At 46.7% G+C, this 14937-nt stretch overlaps 2 protein-coding genes across 9 annotated transcripts in view; one reads left to right on the top strand and one right to left on the bottom strand.

The window, feature by feature from the left end:
- Positions 1–14937, top strand: part of LOC147684713 (uncharacterized) — a 412180-nt gene that overhangs the window by 37191 nt on the left and 360052 nt on the right. The window lies entirely within an intron of this gene.
- SUN1 (Sad1 and UNC84 domain containing 1) overlaps positions 1–14937 on the bottom strand; it is a 316273-nt gene that overhangs the window by 249074 nt on the left and 52262 nt on the right. The window lies entirely within an intron of this gene.

The raw sequence follows: 14937 nt of genomic DNA, 5'->3' as shown, positions 1-14937 counted from the left end.
CTTCCCGGCTTTATTGCGCCTGTTAAAGCTAACTAGTTTCCCCACCGTGGAGGCCTGTCCTCCGAGAGGAAAAATGTCACGCGTATGTTTCAGCTCTTGTACACACACACAGCCCGAAACTAATTGGAATAGTGACATGAACGGCCTCCTAATGAATTTTTCACTTTTTAAGGCAAAATCGGTAATGTCGCTCATCTTGCCTGGTGATGCCGATCTGGCCAGAGAAGACTTGGGAGTGGAGGCGGTCTGCCGCATTTCAACAAATTACAGTTTTATTCGGATGTGAATTGGGGCTGCCCCAGATACAAGGGGCCTGATTAATGGCTCCCTGCCTCATGAATATAGACTCGCGCAGGAGAACCCTGAGGGGTGAAATGCCTGGTGCGCTAACAAGTGAATGCTGATAAAGGCGGGGAGAAGGAAATTGCATTAGCATGTGGACTGTGCTATCAGAACCACTGTCCCCAGTCTATGGCTTGTATATAATATTGAAAAAGCTTCCATTTAAAGCCCTGGTGACACTCTGGGGAAGCAACAGATGCTTCGGTGTGGACGTGCTTCGCGCGCTGGATGGAAAGCGCGTGCAGCAGGGGGCGGAGCGGATCCCTTTGAAGTGACAGTTAGAGTTGCATCAGGAAAGCTAAACCAGCAGGCGGATGCACGTTCACGATCACATGCACTTGTAGAAATCTGCCGGCTGGTTTAGCTTTCCTGATGCAACCCTATAATTCTCGCTATTCATTCCTTGCTGAATGGAATAGCGAGACCTAAAGAAAACATGTTCTCGAATGTAAGAAGTGGAAGGATGCAGTGAGCCACTACAAAGGATCATAAAGAGGCTATGCTCCAGGGGAGGGACAAATAAAATATGAGAAAAGGCAAGCCTTCAAATCAGACAGAACTGAGTGAGAAAGCCAACAATGGTTAGTAGCAATGGGTCGGCTAAAACCCCACTGTAAGTTCACAATAGGTCTTTTGCATACAAACAGCTTGTACTGTCTGGTAGGAGAGACTAAACATTTTTTTTTTTAAAGTAGCAATCATGTAGAGCACATACTTCCGAGTCAGCATTGTGGTGTCTGTCCATTTCACATCCAATCAATGAAACCAATGGGTATGTGACAATTTTCATGTGAAGCTGGAGAACAGGGCAGGGGGGCAGAGGTGGTGCCGTAATACATACAATTATAGATGGGCAAGTGAATAACATGGGAATTTGTCTACCAATCAATTACACAAAGAGCGAAGAATTTTATATTGATGCGATCACTCAACCACAAGGTGACAAAAATCTCCTTTATTCCTTCGACAAAGGTATATATTGCATTGTCTCCCTATGACCTCTTCTCGGCAGAGGGCTGCTGTGTAACATGACTCAAAGTAAATAAAAACAAAGCCCTATGGCACTGCCAGTGCCCGTGTCGAAGCACTATATTTGTTTACCCAAGTCATGTTGCTTATGCCGCTAACCAATATCTTTAAAAAACATTAACAAAGCCAAATAGCTCTCTTTGAGCTTTGATAATGTCTTTTAAGCAGGAACTGGCGTTCCTGCCAGAACTGCCACCTGCAGAACTGCGAAACCATGTTTGAGACTCTGAATTAGCTCAACATCTTGTGATTCTCGGAAAATTACAAACTCCCCAGGTCAAAAACTCAAAAATGAATTTGTCCTTGTGTAAAGTAAATGGTGCTCATATAAAACAGCCCATTGCCTACAGGTCGAATTTGCGCTGTAAATCTGGAAAAAAATGTATTAAAAACAGAGGAGTAAGGAATCAAAGGGGACAGGTGAATACCTAAAAGAGCCTGTTGCCAGTAGCCAAAGGAAGCAGTAATTGCTCCATCCTCCATGACATGGACAACAAGGAACAAAGACTGAAGCCTAGGAGGAAGCCTGGAGTGAGGAGGAGACGCAGATCAACAGCAAGCAAGGAAAAGAGTGACGTGGGAGAAACCAATGGCAAGTAAAGGTAAGTAATTGTCAGGCTCCAAAGCCCTTGTAAGCTTTTTTTTTTTTTAATAAAGAGAAGCAGCTTTTGCTGACTAAACCTAATCACCCTTTCTCATGTCCATTAAAGTTAAGTGAGTGACAAAAGTGTCTCCTTCTAAAAAGAGTCTTGTGGTTCAAAAATGTTTGAGAACCATTGTTATAAGCTTTTCTGAAGTGTAAACACTTCTCCAGCGTCGACATTACAGATACAGGTAAACTAAACTGCCAATTCTTAACACAACTTGAAATGTCTGCCAGTGTACAATATCCATGTTCACTGCACCATGAATATGAACAATTGTTACTTACCTGTAAACAGGTGGTTCTCCAGTATTGGTGTCTTTCATAGATTCACATGCTTGAATATTCCCAGTCGTCGAAGTGGGAGTCCCACGGTAATAAAAATAGCAATAATGCTAATAATATATATATGTAATGACATAATACATAATAAAATAGAGATAATACACAGTGATTAACCTCTACAAAGATTCCTCCATAGGAATGCATTATAAGAGAAAAACTCATTTGTAACATATCAGTGTCATTATGTTAGTCCAAACTGCAGCCAATCAGGCTCAAGCACCCTCTAGAACCTTCTCAGAAGCTCCTGTCCTCAGATTTTCGTAGCACCAAAGTAAAGTAGAGTGCCTGAGGAGAAAAGAGCCTCTGAGGGGAGGATGGGTGGGTCGCATGTGAATCTATGAAAGACACCAATACTGGAGAACCACCTGTTTACAGGTAAGTAACAATTGTTCTTCTCCAGTATTAGGGGTGTCTTTCATAGATTCACATGCTTGAATAGAATAGATAGCAGTACCCTCCTTAGAGCTGAGATTGCAAAGTACATCCTCAAAAGTTGAAGACAATAACATACAGCTTAAAGCAAATAGCAATCACAGAAAGAAATGGAGGAGGGATCAGAGGCTCACCTTATTGAAAAAGATGACGAAGCACTGCTTGCCCCACTGCGGTATCCGCTTCGTTGACAGCTTCCAAACAATAATGTCTGGTAAATGTGTGCCTGCTGGACCATGTCGCTGCTCGACAAATCTGGTGTAGAGGCACCCCAGCAAACAACGCAGTGGACGATGCCATCGCTCTTGTAGAATGTGCCTTAACTGGACTCTCTAAAGGCCTGCCAGCCTGCTGATGACAAAATGATATGGCTGAAGAGAGCCATCGTGCCACTGTTTGTTTAGTCACTGAATGCCCTTTTCGCAGCAATCCATATGCTACAAATAGCTGATCAGATTTACGGAAAGGGGCTGTTCTGGAAATGTAGAATTTTAGACAACGTTTTATGTCTAAAGAATGTAGTCGTCGTTCTGCAGGAGATTTAGGATCCGGGAAGAAAGTCTTTAAGAAGACAGGCTCGTTCAAATGGAAGTCAGTAGGTACTTTAGGTAGGAAAGAAGGGTTGGTACGAAGTGACACTCCATCGGGCTTAAACTGTAAATACGGAGGCTTGATGGTAAAAGCGTGTAGATCACTTACACGACGAAACGATGTCAAAGCCAACAGTAAAGCAACCTTCCAGGTAAGAAACTTGATTTGTGCTCGGTGAATCGGCTCAAATGGCGGTTTCATAAGTTGTGATAATACCACGTTGAGGTGCCATGCCGGAGGAGGGCGTCTTAATGGAGGAAACTTCCTGAAAAGTCCTTTAAAGAACTGTCGGATGATTCTGGATGAACAGAGAGACGTAGAGCCATCATGGCGGTAGCGTGAAATGGCTGCCAGAAAAACTCTCAATGTGGCATGTGAAAGACCAGACTGAGCAAGGCTTAGAAAGAACGGCAAAAGTTGGTCCGGAGTGGAATCGATTGGATGAATGTTAGATGCAGCGCACCAATGACAGAAACATTTCCACTTTAACTTATATGTTTTGATGGTAGATGGAGCTCTAGCAGACGCTAGAATGTCTCTACATTCTTGGGGCATAGTTAAAGAGGCAAATTCAACGTATTCAGGTTCCATGCCGACAATTGAAGCGTCGACGGGTCTGGATGGCAAATTTGTCCGCCGTCCATCGTCAGGAGGTCCAGACGTGGATGTAGACGAATGGGCTTGCATTGTGACATTAGAAGGAGTTCTGAAAACCAAGCCTGCCTGGGCCAACATGGGGCGATTAGAATCAAGCGACAGGGTTGCCTGGGCATCTTCCACAACGTTCTTGGCAGCAATGGAATCGGTGGAAACGCATAAGCAAATAGGCCGCTCCAATCCATGAGTAGGGCATTGCCGCTGGATTCTGGATGTGGATGCCAACTGGCGAAAGTCTGGCACTTCCGATTCACTGGAGATGCAAAGAGATCCATCTTGGGATGACCCCATCGACGGAACACTAGGTCCAGAGTTGGTTGGTGCAACTCCCATTCGTGAGTGGATGACGCAGACCTGCTCAGGGAATCTGCCAGTATGTTGGATGCTCCCGGCAGATGGACCGCCATCAAAGAAATGTTGTGACGAAGTGCCCATTCCCAAATTCTCTGAGCAAGACGAGACCGAGGCTGAGATTTCGTGCCGCCCTGTTTGTTCATGTAGTGCATGCTGGTGGTGGTGTCTGTTTGAACCAGCACCGATTCCCCTTGCACTACGGGTAAGAAAGCCTTGAGCGCCAGGAAAATTGCCATCAACTCCAGCCTGTTGATATGCCAGGTTCGCTGAATTGCCGTCCATTTTCCCTTGATGGCAAGGTCCAGGAGATGGGCACCCCATCCTTCCATGGATGCATCCGTGGTCAATGTCAGATCCGGAGGCTGGGCAAGGAAAGAAACCCCTTCGGCCAGATTGGGTCGTTGCTCCCACCAGAGCAGACTGGTCTTCATGCAGGGTGTGACGGTCACCTGGTCGTTGAACGACCCTGACACTTGTCGCCATTGCAGATCCAATTCCTCCTGTATTGGACGGGTACGCAACCTGCAATTTGAGATCAGTGCGATACAAGATGATGCCATCCCCAGAAATGATTTTAACATTCGCACTGAAACTGACGTTTTTGATCTGATGGTGGAGACCAGATGAACAATCTTCTGCCGCCGTTCGGCGGAAATGAACGCTTTTGACACGTCCGTGTCTATTACAGCTCCGAGGAACGTCCTGTTTCGCAGAGGTGTGAAGTGTGACTTCTCCACATTGATGGTTAACCCTAGAGACTTGAACAGGGTTTGGCACAGACGTGTGTTGTGATCCAACTGGAGTGAGGATTGGGATTTCAGAAGACAATCGTCCAGATAAGGAAATATCTGGACTCCCTGAAGACGCAGGTAAGCCATGACCGGGGCCAGAACCTTCGCGAACACACGAGGAGCCGATCGGAGGCCAAAAGGCAGGACCTTGAACTGATAGTGGTCGTGACCCACTTTGAATCTCAAGTATCGCCGATGTCGATGGATAATTGGTACATGAAAGTAGGCGTCTTGCAGATCTATTGTCGTTAAGAAATCTCCGCTGCAGAGAAGTCGCAAGACTTCCGACAATGTCAACATGCGAAAGGATTGCTGCTTTAGGAATAGATTGAGAGTTCTCAAGTCCATAATGGGACGCCACTCCCCCGTCTTTTTTAGAATGAGGAAAAACCTCAAATAGAAACCTTTCCCTCGCTGAGATACAGGAACCACTTCGACTGCACCCTTTATTAATAAAAGCAGAACTTGATGTTGCAGTTCTTCTAGATGGGGAGGTGGCGGGCCCGAAGGCGGAGAATGAGAGGGAATCTCTGTGAACTCCAAGGCGTGACCCTTGTGCACAATGTCCAAAACCCATTGGTCTGATGTTATTTGAGACCACTGAGAGTAAAACTGAGAGATTCGACCTCCAACTTCCTGCTGACCTGGAAAGTCATTGCCGCTTGTTGGAGTTGTTGGAACCTCTATAGTTGGTCTTCCCTCTATAGGACTTGGAGTGTTGTTGACGAGAAGATTGCTGATTTGAGTACCGTTGGTTCCCCTGATTGTACTGGCGGTACTGCAATTGTCCTCCTCGTGAAAAATTGGACGAGGTGCCCCGTCCACGCGCTCCACGAAAAGGCTGCTTCTTGAACTGTAAAGACCCAAGAGACTTAGCCGTGTCGGTGTCTTTCTTTATGGTCTCCAATGAGTTATCAATATGTGAACCAAACAAAGATTCTCCATCATACGGCATGTCAATTATTTTTGACTGGACCTCCTGCCTGAACGACGTGGATTTCAACCATCCCTGGCGTCGGAGCGCCGCAGCACTAGCAAGGATACGGAACGCAGTATTTGCCACGTCCACAGCACAGTCAATTATTTCCTCCGAAGCTCTTTGCCCATCCTGAAGGATTTGAAGCGCTTCCGCCTTGGATGTCTCTGGAAGCTGTGCAAGCAGCACGGAAATGTCTGACCACATCTGCCGGTCGAAACGACCCAGAATAGCTAGAGCATTGGCGGCACGGGCTGAAGTAGACGCCCTGGACGAGAACTTCTTACCAATTGCATCTAATCGTCGACCCTCTCTATCGGGAGGGGAAGTGATAGGCGCTGTTGGGTTGCGCGCCCGACGTTGTGCTGCCTGAGTCACTACGGAGTCTGGCTTAGGATGCGAGTAGACATGCAGACGAGCCCGTTGGGGCCTTATACTTCTTCTCCAATCTAGGTATTTGGGCAGGCAAGGAGTTAGGAGCCTGCATGATCTTTTGCCCTTCCTTCCAAACAAATTCTATAATTGGAATGGTATGGACTTGCTTATAAGGCTGGTTCTTAAAATCATAAAGGAAACAGTCTTCATATCGCTGAACCCTTGTTAATTTAAAGCGATCTGCCGCTTTATCCATTAGTTTATGAAAACTAGCGATGTCCACCGGAGGTGAATCACTTGAAGCGCCCTGTTGTGGCGAGGGTGTCTGAACCCGATAATCATCGAATTCCGCCATATAAGGATCTTGTTCATCATCCGTATCCTGATTAACCTCACCTTCCTCCCTCTCTGGCTTCAACTCATCATTCATATCTGGTTGTGGATTAGCGGGAAGAGATGTACGCAAATGGTCTGAAGCAGATTGCCTAGGAGGAGTTTGCTGAGGCGGAAACGACAGTGCTGCGTCAGAGGTTACATGTACCGGAGTACCCTGGGGGGTAGGTGGAAATCGTCTATTGTAATCATCCAACATATGTTGGAGGTTGGAAAACAGCGACATAGGAATTGCCGCCATAGGAACCTGCACGCATTGATCCTCATGCTGGTCTACAGGCTCTTCTTCATCTTCTTCAGAACTAGTGTCCTGACATTTGATTATCAAATCCGATGGACTCTGAGCGTCACCATAAACAGTTTCATCCGGAACGGATTCCGTCTCATGGTCCGACACGAACAACGGAGATGGTGGCTGTGAAGTAGGTGTTTGCAGTTGAAGAGAAGAATCCTCCACAATGCTGACAGAAGACTTCGTAGTCGGGACTGAAGTGTCCAAGGGCACTAATGGCATATTGGCAAAGGACAGAGAACTTGAGGCTGTCGTTGACACAGCCGTAGATGTAGACGGTGATGCCTTAGATGTTTCCGTAGACTTAGGAGGCTTTGCCCCTACCGTCGACGATGTGGTCGTCGACGAGCTGGTCGACGTGTTTCGACGTCGACGGTGTCTCCAACGTCGACTGGGTCGTCGACGGTGTCTTCGACGTCGACTGGGTCGTCGACGGTGTCTTCGACGTCGGCGGGAGCTTAGCCGTCGACGGGATCTTTGACGTCGACGGAACCGTAGACGATGGCTTCTTCGTCGACGGTGGCTTTTTCGTCGACGATATAATAGGGATCGTCGACGGGACCGCAGAGATAGAGGTTTTCGTAGACGTGATAGCCGTCGACGAGAATCTTGCCGACGACGCCGATGTCGTCGTGACTGTAGTCGTCGACGAAGCCACAGTAGCCAATCTCGTCGTTGGAACGGTCGTCGACGAGCCCGTCGACGACCGCGCTGTCATAAGTGTAACCACACTTATAGAGGCTGGAAAAGACGCCTGAGAGCCAGGTCTCCTGGGCGCAGACACAGCAGTCACAGTATCAGTAGGTAGCACTGTAGCCACAGTCAAAGCCAGCTTTCTCTTTTTTAGAAAAGGAGATGGTAACTCCTGAACACTGCCACGCTTAGAAACCACAGAAGAAGGAACTGACTGGAGACTTTCTGCGTCTGAAATAACTGCGTCCTTATCTTGAAGGCGCTTCAGCCATAAAAGAAGACGACCCTCCCTGTCTCTGAAGGTTTTAGGAGGGAAAGTTCTACAGAACTTACAGTCAGCCACCTTGTGTTCTGGATACAGGCAGTAAATACACTTTTGGTGGGGGTCCTTCTCAAATAAACGTAGTTTCCCACAGGAAGAACAAGGTCTAAATAAAGACTTCTTACTTGACATCCTGAGAAAACACTGAGTAGAAGAGTAGGTATGAAGACAAGCATTAGAAATGCAATAGGTCTCGCAGCATTAGAGTTAGTGCTTTTAGAATTGTTAATGGGTTTTTTTGTAAATCTTTAGCATGAGGTTGAGGGTGAGTGAGGGTGAGTGAGGGTGAGTGAGGGTGAGTGAGGGTGAGTGAGGGTGAGTGAGGGTGAGTGAGGGTGAGTGAGGGTGAGTGAGGGTGAGTGAGGGTGAGTGTGGGTGAGTGTGGGTGAGTGTGGGTGAGTGTGGGAGAGTGTGGGTGAGGGTGAGGGATTGAGGGTGAGGGGTTGAGGGTGAGTGAGGGTGAGGGGTTGAGGGTGAGGGGTTGAGGGTGAGTGAGGGTGAGGGGTTGAGGGTGAGGGGTTGAGGGTGAATGAGGGTGAGGGGTTGAGGGTGAGGGGATGAGGGTGAGGGGTTGAGGGTGAGGGGTTGAGGGTGAGGGGTTGAGGGTGAGGGGTTGAGGGTGAGGGGTTGAGGGTGAGTGGGGGGTGGGTGAGGGGTTGAGGGTGAGTGAGGGTGAGGGTGAGGGTGAGTGAGGGTGAGTGAGGGTGGGTGAGGGTGAGTGTGGGTGAGTGAGGGTGAGGGGTTGAGGGTGAGGGGTTGAGGGTGAGGGGTTGAGGGTGGGTGAGGGGTTGAGGGTGAGTGAGGGGTTGAGGGTGAGTGAGGGTGAGGGTGAGTGAGGGTGAGGGGTTGAGGGTGAGGGGTTGAGGGTGAGTGAGGGTGAGGGGTTGAGGGTGAGTGAGGGGTTGAGGGTGAGTGAGGGGTTGAGGGTGAGTGAGGATGAGGGGTTGAGGGGGGTTGAGGGTGGGTGAGTGTGAGTGAGTGTGAGTGAGGGTGAGTGAGGGTGAGTGAGGGTGAGTGAAGGTGGGTGAGGGGTTGAGGGTGATTGAGGGTGAGGCGTTGAGGGTGAGTGAGGGTGAGGGGTTGAGGGTGAGTGAAGGTGAGGGGTTGAGGGTGAGTGAGGGTGAGGGGTTGAGGGTGAGTGAGGGTGAGTGAGGGTGAGTGAGGGTGAGTGAGGGTGAGGGGTTGAGGGTGAGTGAGGATGAGTGAGAGTGAGGGTGAGTGAGGGGTTGAGGGTGAGGGGTTGAGGGTGAGTGAGGGTGAGGGGTTGAGGGTGAGTGAGGGTGAGGTGTTGAGGGTGAGTGAGGGTGAGGTGTTGAGGGTGAGTGAGGGTGAGGGTGAGGGGTTGAGGGTGAGTGAGGGTGAGGGTAGGTGAGGGGTTGAGGGTGAGTGAGGGTGAGGGTGAGGGTGAGTGAGGGTGAGTGAGGGGTTGAGGGGTTGAGGGTGAGGGGTTGAGGGTGAGGGGTTGAGGGTGAGGGGTTGAGGGTGAGGGGTTGAGGGTGAGGGGTTGAGGGTGAGGGGTTGAGGGTGAGGGGTTGAGGGTGAGGGGTTGAGGGTGAGGGGTTGAGGGTGAGGGGTTGAGGGTGACATGGGCGTCCCAAAAGTGGGGACCCCGGTCAATTGCAGCCTCTTATGTGCCGTTGGAGGACGATGAAGGCATCCCACGGGACAGGTTGTTCAACGTCCTCAGCCCAAGAGGGTCAGCAGCTGTTTGCGCTCACACGTGGGAAATGGGGCCTCCTCTTCTGGGAGGCAGCTTTATAGTACTTTAAGGAGTGGAACATGGTAATAAGTCTCCCTCATACAAAACAGAACATGATAGCAAGTACCACATATCTGCGAGGAATGCGTGGAAGGACTTACTACATGCCCTTATCAAAACCCTCTAAATTCTGTCTGCATGCATTGCCCCCTCCCCCCCCCCAATTTCTGTTAGGCCAGGGATAGTTTAAAGCACATAGATAAACATCTCCCACGAAAAGCAGACGTACATGATACACCCAGAAACACCCACTAGATAACAAATACAATTTTAAAACACTATAGCAGGTTCCCCTCCAGTACGGTTATTCAGTGGTTAGGTTCAGAAACGTCATGGCTCTCAGTAAATGCATTTGTTACAAACTGCCACAAAACGCTTAGAAGATCAAACAAGCAGCTCAGCTAGTATTCTAGCACTGAGCACTTATCAGTACCTCATGTCAACCCTTTGACAGCGGGTGACATGCCTGGCCGCCATCTTGAATTGTCGTGTATTCCGATGAGCTGCAATACAAGTACGCCTACTTCTCGGGTCTACATCATAAAAGCATAACGTTCGTACTATCGGCAGGGCTCGGCACTACGTAATACATATGAGGCTAAACCTACTATTTTAACATAATGTATTTACTGTTATACCTAACAATTATTAACTAAGATCTTAAGAGTAATTTCAATGATTTAGTAACGTTTGTAGTACTTTACGCTAATGTGCTCAAGAAGTACCCCATTCTAAAATGGCCGCTAGATTTGCAGTTTTCGGTCATCAAACCCACGATAACCAACATCAAATTGGTTTCTATCTCAGTTAAGGCTCATTGAAGTACAACCTTTGTATTCCTAGTTAATATATGTTTATGCAATCAAGAGCATTTCGAAGCGGCCGTCACAGGTTATCAACTTCAACTTTAGCCTCTCCTCAACCGCGCCTTCCCTCTATCTGCAATCCATTCAGATCGAGTAAGACACAATCCATGTGGCTCGGGGAGTACTATAAAACTGAAAGCGTTTGTGATTGGCTGTGGTAGAGCGAGCGCTCACTGTCCGGCTATCCGATTTGCTGGCATTGTGCGTAATTAAATATGCTTTGCTACTGTGTTTGTGACTGGCTCAATATTCCATGAGCAGCTGTGCCATTAATACAAAACTTTTGAGGAAGGACTGATGAGTAATGGAGCCTGCCGTTAATAATCGCGCTCCTAATTTTGAAGGGATGTCCTCCCCTATAGGGGGTGGCCCGTGTGCCCTGTGCATGACAGTCCCTTCGCGCTATACCTGCCCCCGATGTAACGTGTCTTACTGTGGCTTGAGCTGATCCGATTTGCTGGCATTGTGCGTAATTAAATATGCTTTGCTACTGTGTTTGTGACTGGCTCAATATTCCATGAGCAGCTGTGCCATTAATACAAAACTTTTGAGGAAGGACTGATGAGTAATGGAGCCTGCCGTTAATAATCGCGCTCCTAATTTTGAAGGGATGTCCTCCCCTATAGGGGGTGGCCCGTGTGCCCTGTGCATGACAGTCCCTTCGCGCTATACCTGCCCCCGATGTAACGTGTCTTACTGTGGCTTGAGCTGTTACCGTGGCGTGCGGCATCGTACTTGTTCCGAGGCTTTCTACCGGGATGAGGTGCTTCGGGGACTACAGGAGGCAGCTAGGAGCGAAGGGCGAAAAGGGGATATAGAAGGTATATTAACAAGGTGGAGATGAGGGTGAGCGAGGAGGGGACGGGGGGCGGGGGGGGGGGGACTTTCACATCGAAGGGCGGTGGGGCCAGGGAGACGAGAAAGGAGCAGCGAATGGAAACTAGCGGCAGGCAGGCAGGGGAGGAGAGGAGGAGGGGGGAGGAGAGTAGGGGAGGCACGGCCTAGCGGCCGTGCAATCAAGTAGTGAGGGGGCGGAGCTGGGGAGCGGGTAAACAAAGACTGACATGCACGCGCCCGTGACTTTTAAGGTCAATGCGCATGCGCATAAGCTTAATGCGCATGCGCATTGACCTTAAAAGTCACGGGCACTGCAAGGAATCGCCACGATTCCTTGCAGTGTAGATAGAGAGTGGATAACTCGCAATACTCTCGCCTTGCTCGATGCGCATGCGCATCGACAGGCGAGACCTAAAAAACTGAGCAGAGCTCAGGGAGACTCCCTTCACACGACGTGCGGTAGAAAATCTGAGGACGGGAGCTTCTGAGGAGAAGGTTCTAGAGGGTGCTTGAGCCTGATTGGCTGCAGTTTGGACTAACATGACAACACTGATATGTTACAAATGAGTTTTTCTCTTATAATGCATTCCTATGGAGGAATCTTTGTAGAGGTTTATCACTTTGTATTATCTCTATTTTATTATGTATTATGTCATTACATATATATATTATTAGCATTATTGCTATTTTTATTACCGTGGGACCCCCACTTCGACGACGGGGAATATTCAAGCATGTGAATCTATGAAAGACACCCCTAATACTGGAGAACTGTAAATACATTGGTTAGTAAGTGGTTTGTAATAGTTTAGAGGATATATGGATTTTATGCACTTTATGGAAGTAGTACATTATTGATTGATCAACTGACCTTTATTGTCTTTTTAGGACTGTCTCGCTATCAACATTCAATTGATAGTGACATGGAAAGAGAACTATATGTGAATGTATTAAAACCATTCTTTATTGCTTACACGACGATTATTTGAAACATCTAGGACCAGATTAGAACTAAGAGGATAAGTTCGATTAACCACTACAGTTTATTACGAAAAATGAAGCACTAATGTAATTGTGTTTGATGTACTATGATGAATTGAGGCAATACTAGCAATAATGTATATATACAAATATGGATTTAAAGCAGAGTCTTTCCTATTCACATTGTCACGGACTAGATAACTGCTGAACTATATGTGGTAAATGATTGTTTGCTGCATGGTGTACAAGGATTAACTGTGGCAAAGTCAGCCATAATTTATATAAGACTATGATTCAGTGAGTCCATTTATTTTTAAATGATATAGTAACGAACCAGAAAATTGCTGAATTGGTGGTGCCAAAAATATCTGTTCACAAAAATGGTGTTGAATTACAGATAAAGTGAGGCGCAGACTGTCCGGAAGGGTATTCCAACATTTATAGATTCCACTCAATGTGGGTAGGGAGTGATTGATGCAACTTAATGTGTTTAGTTTGACTATCTACTTCATTATGCACAATGTGTGTTCCTTGCACTTTGGATTGGGGAGTCTATTAACTATGTTGTGTGCACTATATATGCACTTTAGTTAAGCAGACCGTATGTGATCAAGACACTGCCAACGCTTCACGTTTTACAGCTGAAAATAAAACCTGTTGCACTATGTGATCCGGTGTGATTCTCTTTCTTCCGTATGGACTAAGGAATCGAATTTCTGGTGAATATAGTGCAGGTTGATGAAATACCCAGTGTGCTGGGAGTCCATTGGATCTGAGAGAGATAGATAGGCAGATAGATTGACAGACAGACACAGACCAGGATTACTGAAGTCTGTGGCCCGTAGACAGGTGGTTAGTCGCGTCGGGGAGGTCTCCCGGCAAAATTATATTCTACACAAGTGTCTTCTTCAAAGAAGGAATCACTCTCGGAAGGTAAACCACGGTTTATTCGTGTAGGTTACGTGTTTCGACAGGCAAGCTGTCTTGATTACTGCTACAATGTTTCCAGCTTGCTGTGCACCGCCCGTTCCTTTTAATAAAGGTTTAAAGGTTGAACCTTCGCAGCTGCCCGTGTGCTTCCTAACTTGTGTGGCAACCTTGGAGATATATATATATATATATACACACAAGGCTAGCAGTAGCCGATTTGCGTAGGCCGTCCGATTCAATGCACGTTAATTTGCACATGGTGTGTGAATAACGAACTTTTGTAAAATCTTACCTGCTTGCTGTGCCTTCTACTGTGAAGGTCGAAGCGAGGAGAGTCTAATATATATATATATATATATATATATATATATATATATATATATATATATATATATATATATATATATATATTCCTCACAAATGGTCACTAAAGGCGCGCTCACTGCTGGTTCGGCTTTCAGGGGAATGACCACACCCCTGTGGTTATATGTGAACAATGAGAATACGCCGAACACCCAGAAGCGTTTCTGGGTGTTCGGCGTATTCTCATTGTTTACATATATATATACACTTCACCCAGACCTTTCCCGTACAAGTAGAAAAAGGATGAACACGCGGACCCAAAGTTCTTCGCGCTGTTTATTTCAAACAACCTGCATCAAAGCCGCCATGACGCGTTTCGGTCCCACCTGGACCTTGATCACGACGCGTTACGTGCAATTGAAAGCCTTTTTAAAGTGCTAGTGCAACTTGAATTACATTCAGCTGTGCTGTGCCAAGATTTGTAATAGAAGAAAGACTATACATATGCAATATCGGCCTAAATGCTCCATAATATTACATTTGATTTTATGTATACAAATAGATATAACAGAATTTTTGTTAGGAATGCAGTATACCCGGCAAAAAACATGGTAGACAAATCTAAAACAGGAATATATGTCTGTGTTTACAATTATAAATATTAATAAGAATATTTATAAAATTGTTAGTTAAATAAACACGTTTTTCCACCGTTAAAATGTATAAGCGGTAAAACTAGGCGAAGTTCAATTTGAAAATTCTCAAAATTATATATGTAATTACATGAGAAATATCAATGGTTAAGGTGCCTAAAATTAAAGACACCACCCGACATCCCGCCAATTATTCACATTATACCACGTTTTTGATTTTGCCAAGCATTCATTCATAATTGCAGTCTATCAAAGATTGGAATTCACCATATCCTTTCAAGAACTCTCAATAGTGCCCAAGTGGGCAAGCACAGCGTGCCAAGTCTAGCTTTTCAAAAGGCACTGGCCGAACTTTTGGCAAATACAACCCTTA

Source organism: Lissotriton vulgaris, chromosome 10 (genome assembly GCF_964263255.1).
Source record: "Lissotriton vulgaris chromosome 10, aLisVul1.2, whole genome shotgun sequence".
NCBI classification, from domain to species: Eukaryota; Metazoa; Chordata; class Amphibia; order Caudata; family Salamandridae; genus Lissotriton; species Lissotriton vulgaris.
This window is presented reverse-complemented; position numbering and strand designations above follow the sequence as displayed.